We start from the raw sequence: 22,124 nt of genomic DNA, 5'->3' as shown, positions 1-22,124 counted from the left end.
CTTCTAAATCCAAGTTGGAGAGGTACATGGTTTGGAACCATTTCAGCTGTGTTTGGAGTTGCTCAGGGACCCTTAGGTGAAAGGTGGTGTGTAAATCCAAATGAATATTCTTGTTATTTCATTATTGTTGTGATGAGTTATGTTGTCAGGAATATGGGCTGTTGGAATCAGACTGGGAGCACGAAGGGGTTGTGTAGTCAACCAAAGATTGTATTTCACAGCTGTAAGCGCCCAAAAGAACTTCTGGCAGAAGATCATCAACTGTAAATTTACAGCCTGCACAGGCGTCCAAGCTTTGTTAAAAAAAAATCTGAAAATATGTTATTTTAAACGTCTGGCTTCTATTAGACTCTTATTTATGTGTTTTTAGCATGCGGGGGCTTGTGGAAGGGGCTGAAAAAGAAGGAGAGGATATCAGAAACACTTTGAAGGACCTGTAAATTTTTCTGTTTGTTTTTTTCACCCCTAACAAGCCCATTTTCAGCTTCCTTATGAAACTAGCCATTTGACTTGAAACATTAGTGAAGTCGTATTTATTGAGTGCCAGCTTATTTATTGGGCTTGGACGGGTGCTTTGGGGATTATAGAATAGATGCCTAAGGTTGATCCTTGCTGTTCTGGAATATCTAGCTGGAGGAAAAGGATCAACTTATGAAAAACAATAGGGGACCTTGATTAGGAGAGGCTGTATCATTGAATGATGGGATGTGTGGTTTGGAGTATCTAGGCTGGAAAGGGCGGGTTAGGGGCTCAAATGAGGTCTCTGAGAGGCCCTGCTGTTAGAGAAATGGAAATAATCCTCAAGGGGAAAATTCCCCTTATGCGTTGTAACAACAGAACCACCAGAGGAAGGGAAGAGGCACAGAAATGCTGCTTTGCTTCCCAGGAGGTGATGGGAGCTTCCTCCTTGGTACCCAAGCGTCAAGAGCATGCCTTCCTTGGCTTTGACTCTTCAAGGTGAGGATGTGTCCAAGGGCCAAGATGAAGGGTCTGGCCATGGAGAAAAGCAGACACTAAAGCTGAGAGCTCATGTCACCAGGGTCCCTTGTTCTTCTTAAGCTGTGGAACTCAGCCTGTGGAGCTGGCAGCTGTGGACTTGCCCCCTGGTCATGGCCCCTTTCTCAGACTTAGTGGAGCTGTCTGAGGGGTGACAGTTCATGAGTGGTGTCCTGAAAGTTTTTGAAGGGTGTGGGCAGTTGCTTAGCATTATGTTCTCTCTGATTGGTATTATTCGGGAAGACTGCCCATGGCAAGAGCACTCCAAGCTGGTCAGGTATGATTCTGTGCCGGAGCCAGATGCTTGCACTGGCACATTAGTACCTCATTCAGGAAGATTTGCTTTTTCAGGTCACCAGCCCACAGGGGTCACAGGGCTATATAAATAGAAAGATACTGAACTTACCGGTGTCATTGCATCTGCTCACACAGCCTATTGGGTGACTGCAAAATGCCCCAGGGGGATTTGGAGAGTCCTCAGGAGGTGCCTGACATGTGCCTCGTGAACAAGATCAGTCGGCACTCCATTTACACATTTCAGACTCCTGCCCTGCTCTGATTAGTCTCTAAAGGCACATCCATTTCTTCTAGCACCTCAGTCTCTTTCTGGACGCTGCTCCAATGTGCTGGAGCTCTCAAGGTGCCCAGGTGGGGAAGGGTCCGTGCCAGGGATTTCCCCACTTTCAGGACACATTCAATTAGTGGGATTCCAAGACCGAGCTGTCTTTGGGCTGAATGCCCCTACATAGTTCTTAGTGAATTAGTTCCTGTGTTTTTTGTGTATACAGTTGACCCTTAAACAATGTGGAGGTTAGGGGCACTGGTCCCCTCTCCTCCCCTCCTGTGCAGTTGAAAATCTGTGTTTAACTTTTGACTCCCCCAAAACTTAGCTACTCATTGCCTGCTATTGACTGAAAGCTTTACTGATAGCATAGTCAGTTAACACATGGTTTGTATGTTATATGTATTATATACTGTGTTTCTACAACAGAGTAAGCTAGAGAAAAGAAACGTTACTAAGAAAACCATAAGGGAGAGAAAATACACTTACAGTACTATATTGTATTTATTGACAAACTTCCACGTGTAAGTGGACGACTGGTGCAGTTCAAACCCATGTTGTTCAAGGGTCAGCTGCACTTCTCATTTCCATAACCCTCAGGCAGGGGTTCAATGGGGATTTGGGGTGAGAACAGTTCTAAGGGACAACCTGTATGCTATGCATGAGGTGGGCTCTCCTTGGCTTCTGAGGACTAAGTCTCTACCACTGGGTCCAGTTGACTGTCTGGCTCTGTTTTCATTGGGATGCCCTACTCAGGAAGCTCCTCACCCCCTTATCTACCTAGTTCACTAGTCAGCCCCTTTGGAAGGACATAGCTGGGAACTCACTTTTCTTTCTGAGAGAGAGAGAACCAGGGCTACCTTTATTTTTGAAAATTATTTAAAAATTAATATTTCAATTAAAGTAACATATGCATTAAGGCTTAAAATGAAAAAATATAGTCATCTGTTCCATCCCATTCAATCCCAAATCCTAGCTTCAGAGGTGACAACTGTCACCTAACTAAATATGTTTATGTCACACAATTTGTGTGTGTGTGTGTGTGTATTTGCATTTATTTTGTTTATTTTTAGACAGATATAACTGACATACAACATTATGTTAGTTTCGGGTGTACAACATAGTGATTCAATATTTGTATACATTGTGAAATGATCACCTTAATAAGTCTAGTTACCAACCGTCACTATACAAAGTTACAAAAAATTTTTTTTCTTGTGATTAGAACTTTTAGGATTTACTCTTTTGGTGACTTTCAAGTATGCACTACAGTATTATTGACTATAGTCACCATGCTGTATATTACATCCCCATGGCTATTTATTTTTTTAATTGGACATTTGTACCTCTTGACCCCTTTCACTGATTTCACTCATTCCCTGACCCCCTCCCTTCTAGCAACCACTGTTCTCTGGATCTGTGTGTTTTGTTTTTTTGTTTGTTTGTTCGTTCATTTGTTTGTTTTTAGATTCCACATATAAGTGAAATCATATGGTCTTTCTCTGACTTATTTCACTTAGCATAATTCCCTCAAGGTCCATCCATGTTGTTGAAAATGGCGAGATTTAATTCTTTTTTATGGTTGAGTAGTATTCTAGTGTGTGTGTGTGTGTGTGTGTGTGTGTGTGTGTGTGTGTATCACATCTTTATCCATTCACCCATCCATGGGCACAGAGATTGTTTTCATATCTTGACTAATGTAAATAATGCTGCAATGCTGTTATCCTTGCTAACACTTATTATTTCTTGTCTTTTTGATAATAACCATTCTAAAGATGGGAGGCTGTATCTCATTGTGGTTTTGATGTGCATTTTCCTGATGATTGCTGATGTTGAGCAGCTTTTCTTTCTTTCTTTTTTCTTTTCTTCCTTTTCTTTCTCTCTCTCTCTTTCTTTCTTTCCTGTATTATCTTTTTTTTAAAAAAAGATTTTATTTATTTATTTGACAGAGAGATAGAGAGCACAAGTAGGCAGAGAGGCAGGCAGAGGAAAGGGAGAAGCAGGCTCCCCACCGAGCAGGGAGCCTGATGCGGGGCTCGATCCCAGGACCCCAGGATCATGACCTGAGCTGAAGGCAGCCACTTAACCGACTCAGCCACCCGGGCGCCCCTTTCCTGTATTATCTTTAAGTATAAAGATTTAACCACATCACCTAGAGTCCATTTTACCCACTGCTCTGTTTGGCCATCAGTCTCTTATATCTCTCTTCAGCAGTGGTGAGGCAGATACCCTTTCCATGGGGAAGAGAAATCCATGGTTGGTTGCCTTTGCCAATAACAAAAATGTTGGAGAGCTGCATGGCAAAGCTGTTGCCATTGGCATCTTTCACATGAACTATATCAAAAGAACCAAGGTATCCCTTTCCTTTGGTGATCACACCAATACTTTCCAGGTTAGCACCCTCAGTCACCATACACAGATTACCAATATCAAATGTGATGAAATCAGTAATCTTCCCAGTCTCCAAATCAATCTGAACAGTGTCATTCACCTTGAGGAAGGGATCAGGATAGTGGATGGTGCAGGCATCATGGGTCATCAGATGGGGGATTCCTTTTGTCCCCACAAAGATCATTCTTACTTTGCTCAGCTTATACTTGGCCTCCTCAGGTGTAATCTGATGAACAGCCAAGTGACCTTTGGTGTCATAGATCAGATGGAAATTCTCCCCAGTCTTGTTAATGCTGATGACATCCATAAAACCAGCAGGGTAGGTTATATCAGTTCACACCATGCCATCAATCTTAATAAAACACTGCATACAGATCATCTTTACCTCATCTCCTGTTAGGACATACTTAAGTCTGTTCCTTAGGAAAATGATGAGAGGGAGACATTCTCTCAGCTTATGGGGACCAGTAGATGGATGAGGGGCAAACACACCAGTCAGTTTATCCAGTGTCCAGTGCTTTGGAGCTGATACATGCTTCAGATGCTTCTTGGGACCATGAGACATGGCTATGCTAGGCACAAAAAAAGACTGTTGGGCATCTTTTCATGTGTTTGTTGGCCATTGTATGTCTTCTTTGGAAAAATGTCTGTTCAGATCCTCTGCTATTTGCTAACATAATGTTATATGTCAGTTGTATCTGTCTAAAAATTTTAAAATTAGATAGTTTGTTATTTTGCTCTTGAGTTGTAGGAGTTCTTTATATATTTTGAGTATTAATCCCTTATTGGATATATGATTTGCAAGTGTTTTGTCCCGTTTGGTATGTTGGCTTTTCATTTTGTTGATGGTTTCCTTTGCTGTGCAGAAGCTTTTTAGTTTGATGTAGTCTCATTTGTTCATTTTTGCTTTTATTGCCTTTGCTTTTGGAGTCAGATCCAAAAAACTATTGCCAAGACCATTGACCATGTTTTCTTTTAGGAAGTTTTTTGTTTCAGGTCTGGCTTTAAAGTTTTCAGTTCACTTTGAGTTAATAGTTGTGTGTGGTCTAAGATTGTATTTTAATTCCATTCTTTTGCATGTGGATGTCAGTTTTCCCAACACCATTTATCGAAGACTGTCTTTTCCCCATTGTATATTCTTTCCTCCTTTGTCATAAATTAATTGGCCATACATGTTTATTCCTGGGCTCTCTGTTCTATTCCATTAATCTATATGCCTATCATCATACCAGTACCATACTGTTTTAATTGCTAAAGCTTTGTAGTATAGTTTGAAATCAGGGAGTGTGGAATTGTTGAATCACTATATTGTACACCTGAAACTAATATAGTGCCATATGTTAACTAACTGGAATTAAAATAAAAAGTTAAAAAGCCAAAAAAAAAAAAAAAAATCAGGGAGCATGATACCTCCAGCTTTCCATTTCTTTCTCAATGTTGCTTTGGCTGTTCAGGATCTTTTGTGGTTCCACAGCAGTTTCAGGATTGTTTGTTATACTTCTGTGAAAAATGTCGTTGGAATTTTGTTAGAGATTGCATTGAATTTGTCAATTGTTTTGGGTTATATGAACATTTTAACAATTTTAATTCTTCTAATACATGAGCATAGAATATCTTTCCATTTCTTTGTGTCTTCTTCAGTTTCTTTGATCAGTGTCTTATAATTTTCAGTGTATAGGTCTTTCACCTCTTTAGTTAAATTTGTTCCTAGATATTTTACATTTTTGATGCAATTGTAAATGTGATTGTTTTCCTAATTTCTCTTCATGATAGTTCATTGTTAGTGTATAAGAAATGCAACAAATTTCTGTATATTGAGATTGTATCCTGTAACTTTACTGAATTTTTAAATTCTAACTGTTTCTGGGTGGAGCCTTTAGGATTTTCTAGATATAAAATCATGTCATCTGCAAATAGTGACAGTTTTGCTTCTTACTTTCCAATTTGGATGCCTTTTATTTCTTTTTCTTTACTGAATTGCTTTGGCTAGGACTTCCAATACTATGTTGAATAAAAATGGCAAAAATGGGCATCCTTGTCTTGTTCCTGATCTTAGAAGAAAAGTTTTCAATTTTTTCATGTTGAATATGAGTGGTGGCTTATCATAAATGACTTTTATTATGTTAAGGTACTTTCTCCCAATATCCACTTTATTGAGAATTTTTATCATAAATTGATGTTGAATTTTGTCACGTGCTTTTTCTGCATCTGTTGAGATGATCACTTGATTTTCATCATTCATTTTGTAATGTGATGTGTATGTCACACAATTTTAATAGTTTTGGACATCATCTCTTAATTTTTTGTCAGAAAATGAGGACTTACTCTTTTTTTTTTCAAGTTTTTTTTCTTTTTCAAATTTTTATTTCAATTCTAATTGGTTAACATATAGTGTAATATTGGTTTCAGGAAAATTTAGTGATTCATCACTTACATATAAAACCTAGTTTCCAACGTGACAAGTGCCCTTCTTAATACCCATCACCCATTTAGTCCATCTCCCACTCACCTTTCTCCATCAACCCTCAATTAAGAGTATTTTATGGTTTGTTTCCCTCTCTCTTTCTTCCCCCTTTCCATATGTTCATCTGTTTTGTTTCTTCAATTCCACATGAGTGAAATCAAATGGTATTTTTCTTTCTCTGACTGACTTATTTCACTTAGCATAATACACTCTAGCTCCATCCATGTTGTTGCAAATGGCAAGATTTCATTCTTTTTGATGGTTGAGTAATATTCCATTGTATATATCTTCTTTGGCCATTCATTAGTTGATGGACATTTGGGCTCTTTCCATAGTTTGGCTATTGTTGGTAATGCTGCTATAAACATTGGGGTGCATGTACCCCTTCAAATCTGTATTTTTGTATCCTTTGGGTAAATACCTAGTAGTGCAATTGCTAGGTCATAGGGTAGTTCTGTTTTTAACATTTTGAGAAATCTCCATACTGTTTTCCAGACTGGCTACACCAGTTTGCATTCCCCCCAACAGTGTAGGAGGGTTTCCCTTTCAATGAGAGCTTATTCTTACACAAATATCCCCAGATCCTGTTCCCCACCCCACCCCCAAATAGTAGCATCACAAATTTTGCTTAAATCAATCATCAGTGCTTAAAGTATGATGATGGTGGAAATAATGTTCACTGCCAAGCCCAGTAATATACTACAATCATGCCTCCCATCTTGTACAGTCCTTTTGGAATTAATACTTGTCTCTTCACATTTGTTACATTTCTCTGGACCTATTGTAATTTTCCCCCAAATGCTCTAGTATCTCTGTCACACATACCTATCAGTATTTTCCATATGCTCGAAAAATCAATTCCATCTTTTCCCCTTAAAACTGGAGCTTTTCATCCCTCTACTCCAATCCAGATGTGTTGCTTTATTTTTGAATCCCATTTGCAGCTTCTTTCAGATGAATTCCTATTTTGTTTTTTTGTTTTTTTCTCTGTTGGCTTCCTTTTTTGGGTTGCTAGAATGTGCATTCCAGCAGCCTCCAAAGACATAGTACGAAGAAAGTAAAATTTTTGAGATCTGAATGTCTGAAAATGTCTTTATTTTACACTCAAACTTCACTGATAGTTTGGGTATGGAATTTTATTTCTTTCAAAATTATGAAGTCATTGCTGCATTTTCTTCTACCTTATATAATTACTATTGAGAAATCTGCCATTCTGATTTGTAATTTTTTTGTGTGTGAACTGCTTTTCTCTCTGGAAGCTTAAAACAATGTTCTTTTTCTTGCTGAGCTTTTTAAATTTCACAGCAGTGTGCCTCGGTGTTGGTCTTTTTTCATTCATTGTGATTGACCATTTTAATCTAAAGATTAAGTTAAAAGTTTAATCTTTAGTCCTGGAGAATTTTGTTATGAGAAAAGGATGTCTTTCATAATTTCTTCCCCACTGTTATCTCTTTCTAGAGCCCGTATTGGTTAGGTACAGGGCTCTCAAATTTATCTTCTGATTTTCTTACCTTTTCTCTCCATTTGTCTGTCTCTTTATCTATTATTCTTTTTTTCTTCTTATTTCCTCACCTTATTTCCCAAGTTTTTCATTCTTGCTGTTACATTTTTAATTTCTAGAAACTCTTTATATTTTTCTAATTCCCCACCCCCAACCTAAACACACACTTTTACATTTTTTTGTGGCAGACTGATCTTGTTTCAGGGATTAAATATCTTTGCTCATTTTTCTGAGAATCATACTCATAATTTCTGTGTGTATTGTCAGTGTTTCCCCTATTCTCTTTGCCTGTTTTGGTCCCTCTCATATTGGAGGCCTTCCTCTAATGTCTGGTTACCCTAGGCTGTCCATTCATATTTAGAGTGAGACACTTAAAAGGAGATTGGAAGCTCTCTGTGTGTGTTGGCTTGTGTGTGGTAAGCAGAAGGGGTTGTGCAGGGAAAATCAGCTTTGACACTGGAGACCTAACACCAGGTTTTCCCTCCACCAATATCTGAAATTTTTAAAATTTGCTTTTGTTGTTTTCTGTTTGTTTTTTTTTTGTTGTTGTTTGTTTGTTTTTTGGCTATTTAGTTTCTCCAGAGAAAAATTCTTTCATTTCCTGCCTGGAGAGTTAAACCTGGCTCCTGGTTTTTGGAAGCAGAGCTGGGAAAAGAAACTAAGGAGTCCCACCCTTCTCAGTGCAGAATTGTCACTTTATCGCTTCATTTCTCTTCATGTCTATCCTCAACCCCCAACACATAATGTGATGATCACTGAGGCTTGGGTTCAATGTCCTTAGAAAAGAATTCTTGGGACTCTGCATGGAGCATAGGTAGTAATATGGAGGAGGATATAGTTGACTGGTTATGTTGGGTGGGAGAATGATATGGGATTCAACTCGGGTTGTGTGTAGATTTGGCTCTATGTCTTGTTTTCTGCCCTGACACACCCTCCTGCCTCCTCTGGTAAGTTGTGCCCCATGTCCCGGACTTCCATTGTTGTGAGTCTGCAACGATCTCATTTCTTTTCAAGATTTTCCTCTGTAGCAGCTTAGCTGTCCCTTCCTCCTCCTTGTGAATCAAAAAACCACTTCATCCTTTTGCTGTTTTCCAACTATTAGTTGAAATCTCTTCTCTGCTGGTAGCTCTTCAGCTGGTCATTTGCTCTTGTGGGCTAAAATCTTTTAAATTCCTTTCTTGCCATTTGATGGAATGTAGGACACAGTCCTATGTATGCACCAATCTGTCATATTTAATCTGCTCTATTGCATTTTGAAGACCTCTTCTGACTCATGTTCTGTTAAGAATCCTAGTTCCTTGGGAGGTTTTTGATCACTGCTTCAATCTCATTACTGGTTATTGGCCTATTCAGCTTGTCAATTTCTTCCTGTTTCAGTCTTGGGAGTTTATAGGTTTCCAGGAAGGCATCCATTTCATCCAGGTTGCTCAGCTTATTGGCATATAGTTGTTGATAATAACTTCTAATAATTGTTTTCTATTTCCTTGGTGTTAGCCGTGGTCTCTCCCCTTTCATTCATAATTTTATTAATTTGGGTCCTTTCTCTTTTCTTTTGGATAAGTCTGGCCAGTGGTTTTTCGATCTTATTAATTCTTCTGAAGAACCAGCTTCTAGTTTCATTGATCTGATCTACAGTGTTTCTGGTTTCTAATTCATTGATCTCTGCTCTAATCTTAATTATTTCTCCTCTAATGCAAGGCTTAGGCATCATTTGTTGCTTTTTCTCTAGTTCTTTAAGGCACAGAGTTAGTTGGTGAATTCAGGATTTTTCTATTTTTTTGAGTGAGGCTTGGATGGCTATGTATTTTCCCCTTAGGACTGCCTTTGCAGTATCCCATAGGTTTTGGACTGATGTGTTTTTGTTCTCATTGGTTTCCATGAATTGTTTAAGTTCTTCTTTGATTTCCTGGTTGACTCAAACATTCTTGAGCAGAGTGGTCTTTAGCTTCCAAGACCAATGGAACAGAATAGAGAGCCCAGATGTGGACCCTCAACTCTAAGGTCAAATAATCTTCGACAAAGCAGGAAAAAATATTCAATGGAAAAAAGACAGTCTCTTCAATAAATGGTGCCGGGAAAATTGGACAGCCACATGCAAAAGAATGAAACTCGACCATTCTCTAACACCATACACAAAGATAAACTCAAAATGGATGAAAGACCTCAATGTGAGATAGGAATCCATCCAAATCCTAGAGGAGAACATAAGCAGTAACCTCTTTGACATCGGCCACAGCAACTTCTTTCAAGATACATCTCCAAAGGCTAGTGAAACAAAAGCAAAAATGAACTTTTGGGACCTCATCAAGATAAAAAGCTTCTGCACAGCAAAAGAAACAGTCAACAAAACAAAGAGGCAGCTCACAGAATGGGAGAAGATAATTGCAAATGACACTACAGATAAAGGGCTGGTATCCAAGATCTATAAAGAACTTCTCAAACTCAACACCCAAAAAACAAATAATCAAGTCAGAAAATGGGCAGAAGACATGAACAGACACTTCTCCAAAGAAGACATGCAAATGGCTAACAGACACATGAAAAAATGTTCATCATCATTAGCCATCAGGGAAATTCAAATCAAAACCACAATGAGATACCACCTTACACCAGTTAGAATGGCAAAAATTGACAAGGCAAGAAACAACAAATGTTGGAGAGGTTGTGGAGAAAGGAGAACCCTCTTACACTGTTGGTGGGAAAGCAACTTGGTACAGCCACTTTGAAAAACAATGTGGAGATTCCTCAAAAAATTAAAAATAGAGCTACCCTATGACCCAGCAATTGCACTACTGGGTATTTACCCCAAAGACACAGATGTAGTGAAAAGAAGGGCCATATGCACCTCAATGTTCATAGCAGCAATGTCCACAATAGCCAAACTGTGGAAAGAGCCGAGATGCCCTTCAACAGATGAATGGATAAAGAAGATGTGGTCCATATATACAATGGAATATTACTAAGCCATCAGAAAGGATGAATACCCAACTTTTACATCAATATGGATGGGACTGGAGGAGATTATGCTAAGTGCAATAAGTCAAGCAGAGAAAGCCAATTGTCATATGGTTTCACTTATTTGTGGAACATAAGGAATAGCATGGAGGACATTAGGAGAAGGAAGGGAAAAATGAAGGGGGGGAAATCTGAAGGAGAGATGAACCATGAGAGATTATGGACTCTGAGAAACAAACTGAGGGTTTTAGAGGGGAGGGGGATGCAGGGATGGATTATCCCGGTGATGGGTATTAAGGAGGGCACGTACTGCATGGAGCACTGGGGGTTGTATGAAAACAATGAATTGTGGATCACTGCATCGAAAACTGGTGATGTATTGTATGGTGACTAACATAACATAATAAAAAAAAAAAAAAAAAAAGAATCCTAGTTCCTGTTCACTTCTAAACTAACCGTGTAACCTTCAGTAAAGCACTCAAACTCTCTGGGCTTTAGTTTCTTACCTGAAAAGACAGCAGTAAAAAACCTGTCAACAGCAAAGCAAGTATCTGTTTTGTCAACTTTGTGTTACTATGTGGCTGAAATGAGATTTGTTATATGAGAGTGTTGTGGAAAAAGCAAAAGTGGATGAAAATTAAAAACATCATACGTAAAACTAAGAAACAGAGGGAACCTCTTTTTACCAATGGCAAAGAGCTCCTTCCTCTCAGATATCTGGGCTTCCCCTGTACTGATATGGATAGGGGTGTTCTGCTGATAACCCCCAGGCAGGAAACTTGTTTTGATCCAAATTCCTTTTCTCTCACTTCCATCATAGATCAGCTTAGCATGATTTCTGCTTTTATCCTCTCCATAATCTTTGAATATCTCTATGTTTCTAGTGTTTAATTGCAAATTTATGTTCTAACATTGTAAATCCATGTCTTCCTACATTGTCTGTTGGGTTATATTACTTGTATAAATCAAGGAAAACAGCAGAGAGAAATAAAAATGAAAGGTTAAACACAGTCATAATTTTGTAACATTAATTGCAACTTGCTGGAATCCATGGCATTATGAGGCTCTACCTTCACAATGGATTATTGTGAAGATGAAATGGATAATGTGAGGAAATGCTTTTTTAAAAAGTTTTTATTTATTTATTTGTCAGAGAGAGATTGAGAGAGAGAAAGAGAGAGCACACAAGCAGGGGGAGTGGCAGGCAGAGGGAGAAGCAGGCTCCCTGCTGAGCAAGAAGCCCAATGCTGGACTCAATCCCAGGACCCTGGGATCAGGACCTGAGCTGAAGGCAGACGCTTAACCGACTGAGCCACCCAGGTGTCCCAAGGAAATGCTTTGTAAACCATAAAGGTCTTTAATAAATGTAAGGAGTTGCTTCATCATTGTCCCTCTCTCTGGGCCTCAGTTTGTTCATCTGTGAGATGAGTTGTTGAGTTGTAGTTCTGCTATGGGGGGGTTAAGCTCAGTATAGCACATACTTCCTACTGATTGCAACTAAAAACTCAGGATAAAATTTAAAAAAAATTAGCTACCTGAGAATTCTGAAAGCCTTATGTGTAGTTTAATTAGGCGATCAACTGTATAGTATGTTTGGAGAGGGACACCAAATGCTTTGCAGCTCTGCTGACCTGATCTATAGATTTTCTGTCAAGTGCCTGAATGTCCAACTTGGTGGTTAACTTCCAGGTGAGTGTTAGGTAAAAAGAAACAAAATGCCCATACTCCTGGGAAGGTTAACACCTCTGGACTCCACTGTTAATACTTCATTATAATTTAGTTCACTAGAGGGGACTTGAATCCTGTGAACAAATCCGGATATGAGCTCCACTTTTTATGTCCTGTGAAGCAAGCACCAGAATATGATCCTGATACTGTTTATGCTTCTAAGTGGGAAATGCAGTAAGATTTACAAGTCCTAGAAGTAAGTCTTCAGTTACAAGTTGGTGATGTAGCTCCATCAGGGAGGCCATTTCCTGCTAAAAATAAAAAAAAATTCTGAAAGAGAGACTTTGAAGAATCCTAGAGCTTCCAACTTTAGATAAGAATTAAAATATTCTTATAATAATGTTAGTAATATTATTTTATGTTTTTGTAAATCCAAATGGTTTTATGTCTTCTCTACATTAAAATAATTACAATATTAAAAAATATTTCTCATCTTTGTATCATGTCAGAAAATGTTAAGAGTGGCTTTTATTACTAATTATACCCATTGACTAGAGTTTTGTTTCCCTATTCGTGTTTTAAAAAGCAAGTAAGAGCTGATCCAACATTTAAAAATCAAAGTAATCCACCACATCAACAAGCTAAAGAAGAAAAATGATGTGATCATATCATTTGATATGGAAAAAGCATTTGACAAAATCCAACAACCATCATGATAAACTCTCAGCAAATTAAGAATTGAGGGGGACATCCTCAACTTGACAAAGAACATCTACAAGAAATCTGTAGCATGAAACAGTGTGGTTGGGTTGGCAGTATTATTTCACCAGGGAAATAGTGCCTTGGCATTGTGGTGGCAGGGGTGGGGAGAGGGAAAGAACCGAACATTGTTTGGGGCAAGACACTGAAAACGGAAAGCAGAACACTGAGATGATGAGTGTTTGGTCAGTCACACCAAACTTATGATTTTGCCAGGAATCACCCTTATATAGCAAGGTTGTGGTACTGGTGTTGCCCTCTGCTCTATAGACATATGCCTGGACATGAAGAAATGATGCCAATAAACACAAGAAGTGGTTGGCCAGGCAGTCTCCTAGGTCTATTTAACTTTCCATTTTCAGGATTGATTTGGCCCAAGAATTCTGACTATGTTTCAGTATTCATAAACACCAACTTAAAGATAGGATTACCTACTCAGTGTGTGATACTGATACCAGCAGATATTGGCCTAAAGTGTTTAATTACAGTATGTCTGGGACAGTTAAGTCCTTCCCCTTTTATGGTTTCTGATACAGAAGCTATTGGATATTTTCCCAGGATTTTGCTGATCTTGGGCCACCCTTCCAAAATCTTATCCTCATTGGTCTAGAAGGATGTTTCCAACTCAGAAGCTCCACTCAACAATACCTTTGAAGAAGAAAATAACACTTCAAACCTTATTCTCCTTCTTTGGTGTGGTTCCCATACTGGCTTCAGAATACTGCTGTGTGATGACTTACAGCAAAAGATGCTTCATAAAAATCAATTATAATATGTTTTACAGCAGGTTAGACTCCTTTAATGTATCTTGTTTGTAGTATTGCATCAAAGACATTAGTAGAATTTTAGGAGATCTGCCAAAATATAAGGATAAGAACAATTGGTGGGGCAAAATTTCCTTGTCTTGAAATCACTTACGTTGCAAGAGGAAAGAGTAGAATGGCTTTTTCATGCTGGCTCCAAATCCAAGAAAAAGGAGTCCCAATTTTACATAGTTAATGGGATTTCTTGCCATGACTGAATTTTAGGGTTTTGGTATTATTTGTGCTCCAAAAGTCACTACAAAGATTTTGTCTTCTATATCCCTAGGATGAGGATCAGCTGCAGTAAGTTGGAGCTGGGCTTCCAGCTCATGTTTCCAGGATGGTGAGCAAATTTACTTTCTTCTTTGCTATTATTTTATGTAAGGCAACCTTTAAAAATATATGTTAGTCTTACTTTAGCCATTGAAAAGACAAGTACATAAACCAGAAACTGAACTTGCTACCAAAAAAGCATATTTGAACCAGAAAGAATATGGAAACCACTGAATTAAATCTGATACTCTCTCACAAACACACCAGATGTTTTATATACCAAATTATCCCTTGGTGCTGAAATCTAGATCTTCTGACATCCAAATATTGCTATTGCAAGTGTTGAAATACTCTCAAGTTTAACATGTGTAAGGAAACCAAACCTTTCTCCAGATAAAACTATGCAATCTCAAACTATTCAAAGAGTTGTGATTTATTTCAGAGGTTGCAAATGTGTGGTAAGGCATAAAAAAACACCATATGACATAAGGTGTTTAGGTTATACTTAATATGTTTATTTTCAGAGGTTCACCACCATTAATCCATGACAGGTGTAAGGTTTATAATTTGAAACAATTATCTTTCAAACCATTCATATCACTGCTTAAGAGATGGCTTCATTCTTCCTAGTCACCATATGTCTTAACAATGCAAATGAGAAGGAGAACAACATCTGGTCGACCACTGTTGTCTCGCTTGTCATGCAAAACATGTGATATTGCATGTGCCCCTCATCGGATTCCTTTGGGACATCAGCATGGTGGATGATTTCATATTTTATACAGCTGGTGCATTTAGGACATACCATCAATCTTAGTTCAGTAGCATCCTTACACCTTTGGGTTTTTATTGGGCTTTTGGTGGTGAATTCCATTTTTGGGTTATGCAAACATCTCTCCTGGAGCTTCAAGTGAGAGTGCCATATTTATATAACAGCATCTCTGTATAATTTTATAGCTTATGGGTAGAAATGTGGCCTAGGAAGAAATAGTTCTCTGGAAATTCTGAGTTAGGATATCCATGTTTTGGTGTTAATACTGACTTTATTTTAGTTGCCTTAGAAAAAATTCACTAAGTTCTATATATCTTTATTTAATGCCTTGTAAAATGAAAAATAGCCATCAAATATTCATCCTGCTGTCAACGTTACTCATTGGATGGAGGCTATCATACCCACTCATGCTGTTATGTACAAAACAAATCACCTTTTTTCTAGGATGCATGTTTGAATTACAGTATTAGTTGGCAACATGTTTATTCACTGTGCTGCCTCTCATTTGGCCAATTTGGTCATTTCTTACTTGCCCAGGGCTCTGATGGCAAACCTAAGCATCATGAGGGTATAGTTTCTTGGGATCAGTGACCCATTCTTTGCCACTGCTAAATCCATCCTGTGAAGGAGTGTTTATTAGGTGAGGAAGCATTGTCTCAATCTAAGAAAAGGACATGGGTTACCTTGACACAATCAATATCCCTGCACTTACATATTTTTTATTTTTCTGAACTGAGGACAATTTTATTGCTCATTTTTTTTTCTAAGCCTGTGTGTTTCTTGAACTATGCCCAAGTAGAATTACTTTTATAATATGAGAAATAACTAAATTGAGAACTTTAGTTTCAGATGCAGTTACAGATACAAATATGGATTTATATGGATATATATGGAAACCGAAAAAATACATTAAAAGTGAACAACAGTCCAGATCTTCAGAACATGTTTAAATAATGGCCAAAAAAATACAGGATGCATTTTCTTTTTTCCATTAATATTCACATGATGGAACAAAAAATGGGTTTTCTTTTTTCTCTTGCATAATCAAGTCTTTAAGAAGTTGTGAGAGCTGGACTGTATTTTTTTTAGCCTCTGAATGCCAGCCAGCACACTGGGGGCAGTTAAATAATAAATAATAACAAATACTTGGTTTATTGACTCCCGAACCCTTGAATCAATCAGTTAATCATGATATTATGGCAAGATCAAAGGAATAAAATCCTTAAAACCAACGGCAAGATGCAAATGGATAAATCCCCCAGCAGAAATAATTGCAAACCATTTTGATCAAATATAAAATGATGATCAGTTATGCTCTTTAGGGCCCAATAACTTAGGTTTATTTAAATGCTGTAAAGTACATCCCTTCAGGATCTAATAATCTCCTACACATCACTTGTTAGGGTAAGGCATCACAATCTAATCACTCTAAAGACTGAAACCACAGATTCAAAGTGGTGAGCACCATCTAAATTTTAAAGGACAATTTCCCTGAAAAATGTCCCCTTGCAACAGCTGATTTAGATATTTCAGTAAGTCTTACAATGAGGCTAATTTCTTCTGTTTGCATTGAAATTAACTTTCCTTTTTCCAACTTCCAACATTGGTTAGGTACTAAACTAAGATTTTATGTGAACATTTTGATCAATCTACAAGAAACAATGTAGATGGTACTAAGAAAGTGAATTACCAGAGAGAGAAAGAAGCCCTAGGTCAGAACTTACAATATACAATAATAATACTCAGCTATAGCAACATGCACAAAGATCTCCCCACGGTCACAGGACTCTGGAATAATAACTGTTAGAGGTTTATGCTGGCTGTTATGGATTTGTTCACTCGCTTACCCTTTGAGTAGTGTACCAGATGTGTAGTTAACACTCAGGGGAGATTTCCCTGAGTACAGAGAACTTTCCTGAGTTTTGTCAGGGGATGTGGTCTTTCTGATAGGCTGCTCAGAACACAAGCAGAAACCATAATAATAGAATTTCTTTTGGATAATTAAGATGCTGCCTTCAGGAAATCTATTGTCCTTATGATTCTGGGGTTGCCTGGTTTTAAAAAAGGACATTTGGGAAGTCTGTTTTCAAGGCTTCAGATAGTTAGTATTCAGGTTTGAGATCTGGATATTGTATTCTAGGATTCCATCTTTTTAAGAGATTGAATTCATTCAGTCATTCAACAAACATTTGTTGAACATCTAATGTGTGTGCTAGATGTTGTAGATTCAATAGGAATAGTATTTGATCACTGTACTTAGGAATTCATTGAACCATCTCTTAGAATTGAGTGGTAATTTCACATGCATTATCTCCTTTAATCAACTGACCATTCTCTGGAGGATGTATCATATTATAAGGTATGGTAGTGCAGCTCAGTGAGTTGATATAGTTTGCTTAAGGTTCCTTAGTGTCAAAATGTGGATTTAACAGTGTTCTCTGGCTTCTTGGTTTTGTGCTATTTCTTATACATCTTAGCATATAATCCCTCCTCTGAATCTTGGTTTCATCTTCTGTAAATTAAAGCAGAGAGACTATTTTACCAAATTCTCCTTTTCTCTCTAAACAATTTATGTTTTATATATAACCAGTATTTGTATACAAGGAATTAGACAAGACTTCAATTTCAGTGACTCATTAACCTCTCTCAAACACCTTGGAACTTTGATAAACCAGTTGGCACAATACCTTTCCAATCCTGGACACCTTCAAGTCTGGTAGTGATTTTATCCACAAGAGCTTCTTGGTGTTAGTCTTCCATGACCTACAGAAGAGCAATTAGAGGTGGGTCTGGTTCTGAAGACCCTTCCTCCCCTCCTTTTATAGTCTGTCCCTTCCCCAGGTCCCAATGATTGGGTGGTTAGTCAATACTGTTTGCTAGGGGTCTCCTACCCCTTCTCTTTCTAAGCCATCAATAACCCAGCTCTCTTCCTTATGTGTTTCTCATAAGCCATCCCAAGATGCTGGGAAAAAAGGATCTTCTGGGATGAACACCATCTAATCTCTTGTTATATGTTGAATTGTGTCCTTTCAGAACTTGATATGTTAAAGTCCTAATGCGCTGTACCTCAGAATGTAACCTCCTTTGGAAATAGGGTCAGTGCTACTGTAATTAGTTAAGTTAGGATGAGGTCATAGTGGAATAGGATGTGTCCCTAATTCAATATGATGGTGTCCTTATAAAAGGGGGAAATTTGGACCCAGTTACATACCCAGGGAGTGAAAATGAAGGCATAGATCAAGGCTAGGCATCAGAAACTAATGAATGCCAAAGATTGCCAGCAAACATAAGAAGCTAGGAGAGAGGTGTGGAATAGTTTCTCCCTTACAGACTCAGAATGAACCAGTCCTACTGACACTTTGATTTCTGATGCCTAGTTTCCAGAATTGTAAGACATTAAGTTTCTGTTGTTTAAGGCACCCAGTTTGTGGTATTTTGTTATGGCAGCCCCAGCAAAGTATACCCTTGTATAATAGAACTGGCTTGGAGACAAAAGTTTTTTTGTTTTGTTTTGTTTGTTTGTTTGTTTTTGTTTTTCTTGGCTCAGGATAATGTCTCCCTTAATTCTCACTATTAGTGGAATGCCCACTCATACCTTTCTACATGGGGCTATCAGTCTTCCTCAAGTGACCAAATAATTCCTTCAGTTGCCCAAAGCCTTGTGCACATGACCTGGGACACTGGTCATCACTTATCATTTGTTTTCCTAAGGGCCTGCACACAGTGTGCACTGAAACCTTTCCCTTATATTCTTTGACTCCACAGGCCTTTGGCTACTTGAATATCTAATGGTAATTGTGTAATTCTCAGTGTCCCTCTCATTATAAGAGAAAAGACAAAGCCATGTTTTCATTTGCAAAGTCTGTTATTATTTGAGATGCTACTTCCTCCCCACTAAACAAATACCAATGAGTGTTTTCCATTTCCCTCCCAAACTGTGCTGATTGCTCCCTCCCTCCACATCTGATTAAACTGTCCATTCATCCTTTCATACATCAAACATTTATCGAAGACCAACCACATGTTGTCAGTATAAGGAAGTAAACTGTCGACTTGCCCCAGCAGAACTCAAAGTCTAGTAGGATAAATGCTCAAAGTCTGGTGGGAGAGTCATACACGGGAGGAATTGTTCTGTAAGAAGCCCATGGTGGAGTATTTACCATATAAGGCCAGAAGCAAAACTGGTTAAATGTCCTTGGAGAAAAGTTTTGGAAATCTTCACAGAGGAAGTGACTTTCGAAGAATGAGAAAGAATGAATGGCAGTTGAAGGAAAGGCAGAATAGGGGCACAGGTTGAGGAAGGGATCCCAGGTAGAAGTGACAAATGGAAGTCTCAAGACTTGGGAAAACCTGGCACTATTTGACTAGAGTGCATATAAGACACACACACACACACACACACACACTCAGGTTTGGCAGGAGATGGGGCTCAAAAGTGAAGCTGGAGCTCAGTAGTGGAGGGTTTTCCACATTTTGAGTGGAAGAAACATGGTGAGATTTGTTTTTTTAAATGATCCCTCTGGTGGCAGAGTGACACATGACTTAGGGCACAGATGGGAGGCTGGAGGCCAGTGGGGAGGCTGTATTTCTTGAGTAAAAAAATTACAACATGGTTCAACAAGTATTAATGTAGTTGTAAGCTCAACAGGACAGAATATTTGAACTCAGGATTCTTTAGAAGATTTCCTGTGGCTGTATGTAGGGGCTGTGCAGGAGAGAGAGAATGAAATTGTAAACCAGGGCAATGCCAGTTGGAATGGAGAGAAAGGGATACATTTATGAGTTAAAAAGGACTGAATAGATGATGTATTTAATATCAAAGTGAAGAAGAAACAGGACTCAAAGGTGGCTTCCAGATATTTTATTTGTCCATAAAGATGATGGCAGATGGAGTTACTAAGAAAAAATAGTGATGGATTTCCCGAGAATGCTAATGGGTTCAGTTTTAGAAATACTGCGTTTGATGTATTTACAGAGGATATCTAGGAGAGAGAACTATAGGCAGTTGAAAATATTGGGCAGGAGCTCAGAAGGGATATTTAAGAAATAATTATAACAATAACAACAAAGTAATATCAACAATTTATTGAACTTTTATGATATGCCGGACACCTGCTCAGTCCCTGTGTATATTATTTCATTTAGTTCCTTCAACAATGCAATGAAGTATTATCTTCTTTTTATAGATGCCAAACTTAAGTTCACAAAGCTAGTAGGTAACAGAATTGGGATTTCTACCTGAGTCTGCCTGATCTCAAAGCCAGCGTTCTCAGCCCTTCCCTTCTAGTATCATCACTGCATACATGTCTGTGAAGCTGTCAGCTAGGGTAAGGTCATGCAATGCCTGTCGTTGGAAGGGAATCCATAAATGCTAAATAACTGAATGAAGCTCTGGATGTTGCCCAGGCTAGGTATCAGGAAGAAAGGGGCTGCACAGCTGATTGAAAGACACCAACAAACAACAGGCACCACAAGTGAGGATACCATATCAGTTGCTACTCCATGGAGTAGCAGACTCAACCGCCTTCTCTCGGTTGGAGGGACAAGTTTCTCTGGCCCTTACATCTCACGGAAGCTACCAATAAAGATGGTTCCATATACCTGGGATGAGCATCCCTTTGAGCACCAAGTCATCCAAGATGCCCTTTATGATTGATTCTCATGAAGTGCTGTATGCTGTCTTACCCCTCCTCACCCCCAACTGCCCAGGAGATCTGCTGAGATTCTGCTACGACATTTCTGCATAGAAGACAAAGAATCAAGGCCACTAAAATTCAAAGGAAACTGGAAGCAAGAATGAAAATCTTAAAGTAAGTACTTTTCACAACATTAATCAAAATTTACATACCAAGAAGACGGGAAGAATTTGAAGTTTCAGTCCGAAATAAGACTTGAGGGGACCCTTAGCCTTCTGAACATGTTGCTGTGGTTCTGCCAGGAGAAAACCTTTACTTTTTAGTCACTTGTCTCAGACTGAATAATGTCAAGCCTAAGGATATTCATATAAATGTCAATATTATGAAGAAAATACCTTAAAAGATGAGAATACCTTTCTGATTTTTGTGTTTTGATGAATCTGATGTTAAGAATGTGCCCTGAATATAAAATCTTTCAAGGTGCTGGATCAAGAATGATTTTTACAATTGACTCACTTTTGGGGAGGAGGGATTGATAAGAGGCCTTGTGAAAGTTTAGATTCATATAATTAAAGTTTGCTTGGAAAGGAAAGCTAAAGTTCTGAAACTTTGTGACCTATAGCTTTGATGTGCAATTATCACTTTCTTTGCTGGACCTTACATTTCAACAGCCTAAAGAAATGTATTCACTGAAGCAGTAGAAACTATAGCACTGACAGGTCACTTTGATTGAATAGGAGTTTTTATTTTAATTCAATAAGTAAATTAAGGTCGGATTTCTTGCTGTTAGCAATGTTTATCTCACTACAATAATGGCAATAATATGTTATGCGTGAGATCTTGTACTTCTTTTAGAAAAAGAATATTCTTTCTTTATTAAAAAAAGAATAAGGTTTATTAGATCATGATGTTGTCTGAATTTACCACCTTTGTCAAAAGAGAAATATGCAATGCTTCACAAATTTGCGTGTCATCTTTGTGCAGGGGCCATGCTAATCTTCTCTGTATCGTTCCAATTTTAGTATATGTGCTGCTGAAGTGAGCACAAGGATATTCCCTTTGTAAAGCCGTTAAAAATATTTTTTCTTTTCCTGACTTTTGTACTAATTTCATGACTAAAATAGAATTTTAGCATATTGCAAACAACTTTTAACTGTAATTATAAATATTATCTTTTAGTTCCACAGATGATTAATCTTACCTTAAATCATACTTACTTGGGATTAAAAATTTTAATTAGTGTTTTATAGGCTTTATGATCAGAAAAGTATCAGTATACATGTATTGATTGCATGTATGGCCATAAAAGTACACAGTATATCAGAATTTCCTTGAATAAATAGT

At 38.1% G+C, this 22,124-nt stretch overlaps 1 non-coding gene and 1 pseudogene across 1 annotated transcript; both read right to left on the bottom strand.

Moving 5' to 3' along the window:
* Positions 1–3,722: 3,722 nt before the first annotated feature.
* Positions 3,723–4,514, bottom strand: LOC118537431 (small ribosomal subunit protein eS4, X isoform-like; annotated as a pseudogene).
* A 17,205-nt stretch (positions 4,515–21,719) lies between these two features.
* LOC118537450 (U6 spliceosomal RNA) lies at positions 21,720–21,826 on the bottom strand. Its single transcript, XR_004918147.1, has one exon. It is a non-coding gene; the product is annotated as a U6 spliceosomal RNA (small nuclear RNA).
* Between the last annotated feature and the right edge of the window lie 298 nt (positions 21,827–22,124).

The sequence above is a fragment of the Halichoerus grypus genome, chromosome 9 (genome assembly GCF_964656455.1).
Source record: "Halichoerus grypus chromosome 9, mHalGry1.hap1.1, whole genome shotgun sequence".
NCBI lineage: Eukaryota > Metazoa > Chordata > Mammalia > Carnivora > Phocidae > Halichoerus > Halichoerus grypus.
This window is presented reverse-complemented; position numbering and strand designations above follow the sequence as displayed.